Raw genomic sequence first — 3396 nt, 5'->3', positions numbered from 1 at the left:
GGCTCGGGATGCCACCGGCCGGGGTAGCACCTCCCTGCCTCGCCTCCCCTAGGCCCAGCCCCAAGGCCCCAGCTGGCCTTGAGAACAAGGTGGGCCCAGGTGGGCCGCGGCTCGTCACGTGTTGTCGGAGGTCCAGGTGAGCCGCTGCCTCTGGGCCTGGGCTGCTGGGGTCCACAGGTGGGGTTGGTGTGGTAGTGAGGTGGCCGGGGTGTTCTCGATTCCCGGGAGGGCTGGGTTTCCTAAGGGGGTGGGGTTTCCCCGGCTGGCGCTGGGTCTGCCCTTGGCCTGTGGTGCTGTGGCCCATCAGTGCTGGGCAGTGTGTGCTCCGAGCTCATGCCCTCTTTCCCCACGACATCATCGCTGGGAGTCCCCAGGGGTCCCCGGGGGTCGTTAGCTGCCCCTGCTCCTGGGCAGAGCTGTGAGTGGTCTTAGCAGAAGCCTGGGTGGGAGTCTCTGCTGCTCTTTCTCTGCTGGGCCCCTGGTGCTGGTCATTGCTCTGTCTTCACGGGGGCCCAGACACACCAAAGAACCCTTGTGGGAAGGACAGGTGGCTGTGGGAAGACCCAAGCTGGCTCAGGAGCCTGACTGGGGGCCTCCAGGTAGACTTCCTGTACTCTGGGGCACTCCCCTCCCGCCCCTCAGGACCAGGACAGGGACACTGCCTTGGAGGCCGGGGCTGCAGTTCTCCACAGAGCATTCGGGGGCAGCAGAGGGCTGGTGCCAGAGAGCCCAGGTCCCTGGTGCTGGGCATACAGGCAAGACCTGCCTGGGTGCCTGGGGTTCCCACTCCAGCCGCAACCCCACACCTGCCACCTCCCGTGCCCCCTAGGGCTGGTCAGCTCTGCCCATGGGCACCCTTCCCTTCCTGCACCCCTGTCCTTTTCCTTCTCTCCTGTTTTCACTCCTTCTCCCCTCACCTCACAGCCTCTGCTGTGGACGCTCAGGGACCTTGAGCAAATCGTTCCTTCTCTGGACCTCAGTTTCTGGGATTGTCCTGGGGGTGGACACTCCCGCAGACCACTGTGGTAACTGGGGAGCCTTAGCAGAAGCTGTAAGCCCAGGATGCAGGGCACTTCCATGCCTGCTGGAGGGGACACATGGTGGGGGAACGGGGCCACATGCTGGTGTCTTCCCTGCACCTTAGGGCCTTTATATCCTGTGCTCTTTGGCAGGGCTGGGGCTTCACAGACAGGGTGGGCTACGCGGGCTCTGGCCCTATCTCGGTGTGGATGTGTGCACACCCCCCGGGATGCACGAGAGCACACCTGAGTGCAAGGGGCACTGCTGCAGGTTCTCCTGTGTCTGGGAGGGGAGTGGGGTCTCTCAAAGACAGACTTCAGGCTTGGGCTGGCATAAAATCATATTCAGCAGAGCCGGCAGGTGGTGTGTGGTTAAAAGCGCTGGAATCCCACATGGCCAACTGTGGTTCGAGTCCCATACCTGGAGACTTGCTTTCTCACTTTCTCTCTGTCTCTCTGTCCCTCTCTCACTGACCCTCTCTGATCAAATTAAAATAAGTAAAATAATTCTTTAAAAAAAATAAAATTCAGAGCCCCTTGTTCAAAAATTAAGGAGACTCGGGACCAGCAGTTAGCATAATGGCTATGTCGCTGGACTCCCACGTAGTCGACTGCGGTTCACGTCCCAGACCCAGTGGCTTAAACTCATGCCGGGTGCGTGTGTGTGTGTGTGTGCCCAAGATCTCCAGAGGAGAATGGAGGAGAAGGGATTGCAGCGTGGCCATGCCCCCGGGGGGTGATTTCTTACTTTCTGTTTGTCTCTCGGGTGAGCACATGTGCCCTATAGCAAAAGTCTCTTAATAAAACAAACAAACAAACAAAAAAACAAAACTTAAGGAGACTCAGGACCAGCAGAGGGGGTAATTGTTATGTTGCTGGACTCCCATGTACTTGACCGTAGTTCAAGTCCTGGACCCGGTGGTTCAAAACTCACCAGGTGTGCGTGCCCAAGATCCTGAGAGGAGAATGAAGGAGAAGGGATTGTGGCGTGGCCATCCCCCCCAACCCCCCGGGAGTGATTTCTCACTTTCTGTCTCTCTGATGAGCACATGTGTCCTATAGCAAAAAAGAAAAAAATGGAAAAAATTGAAGGAGACTCAAGATGTCAGCAGCAGTGCATCAGCCCAGCTGGGGTGCTGCGTGACTGCCCTGCTCCCTACCCGGGAGACAGGATGGGCTGGAGGCTGAGGAGGGCCCACTGTAAATTCCCTGAGCCTGGAGGGAATCCCATTGGGATTGGTGGGTCTCCCACTGGGCTTACCAGGGTACTCGCCTGGACTTGCATGTTCAGCCTTTCTTTCTCTGTTTTCTCTTAGATTTTTGCTATAGGGTGCCTGCAGCTGGAGAGAGAGGGAGGGGATGGTCATACCACAGTCCCTCCTCCTACATTCTCTTCTCGGAATTTTGGGCACGCATGCACACATGCCTGGTGTGTTTTTCAAGCGGTTGGGGCCAGGACTTGAATTGTGGAGTTGGCCATGTGGGATCCAGCACCTTAACTATCACACCGCCTGCTAGCAGCTGCTGTTGTCGCCTTCTTTTTAATACTATTTATTTGTTTACTTGTTTAATATTATTAAATTCACCAAAAGGACAGAGAGAGAGAGGGAAAGTGAGAAAGCAAGCTGTCAGGTCCAGGACTCAAACCGCAGTCAGTCATGTGGGAGTCCAGTGCCTTAACCACCACGCCACCTGCCGCTCTCCCTCCCTCCCCTTTAAAAATTTGCCAGAGGGCACATGCACTGGCCAGCGAGAAACACAGAGAGGAGTGAGAAAGCATCCCTCTGGGGAATGGTCAGCCATAACGCTTCTCCTCCAACACCCCTCTCGAGATTTTGGGCTTGCAGGAACAGGTGCCCAGCGTGGTTTTCAAGCTGCTGGTCTGGGACTCCAACTCACAATCTGCCATGTGGGATCCAGCTGCCATAGCTGCCATGCTACCAGCTGCCCTGGTCCCTCCCTTTGAGTCAGGAAACCTCACCGACACTCCCTCCACCCTTCCCGGTGTCCCGGGCTCACCAAAGCACTCAAAGCCAGACTGCCGCAGTTAGCAACCGGGCCACCCTTTATTTGCATAGTGCTTTGCCTATCCTTTGCATGGTTGGCCGTCTCTAAACCGTCCCGGCGGCTGGGTACCGGCGAGTACTGTTGGCGGAAGCGCCAGGGGCGTCGTTCCTGGGGCCTAGAGCTGTCCCGGCCTCCGCCCCAGCCCCTGGCCCCCTCAAATGGCTCCTCTGCCCTTCCGAGCATCTTCGTCCCCGGCCCCGCCAGCGTAGGGACGCTCGATTGGTCGGCCTGGGGCGGAGCGGTCAGATTCGCTGGGCGGTGCGGCGGAGAGGGGCGGGGCCGCGCGGGGGCGGGGTCTCCTCGGATTGGC

The 3396-nt window shown here is 58.2% G+C and overlaps 1 protein-coding gene across 6 annotated transcripts in view; it reads left to right on the top strand.

The window, feature by feature from the left end:
- TSPAN4 (tetraspanin 4) overlaps positions 1-3396 on the top strand; it is a 24212-nt gene that overhangs the window by 6033 nt on the left and 14783 nt on the right. The window contains exon 1 of one of the 6 annotated variants that reach the window (XM_006164411.3): positions 492-599. The exons of the other annotated variants lie outside the window; for them this stretch is intronic. The gene's annotated coding sequence lies outside the window, so the exon portion shown is untranslated. Of the gene's footprint in view, positions 1-491; positions 600-3396 lie in introns of those variants that run through there. 6 annotated transcript variants of the gene reach the window in all.

This window comes from Tupaia chinensis, unplaced genomic scaffold (genome assembly GCF_000334495.1).
Source record: "Tupaia chinensis unplaced genomic scaffold, TupChi_1.0 Scaffold143624_1, whole genome shotgun sequence".
Classification (NCBI taxonomy): domain Eukaryota; kingdom Metazoa; phylum Chordata; class Mammalia; order Scandentia; family Tupaiidae; genus Tupaia; species Tupaia belangeri.
The sequence above is the reverse complement of the archived record's forward strand: the minus strand, read 5'-3'. Positions and strand labels throughout refer to the sequence as shown.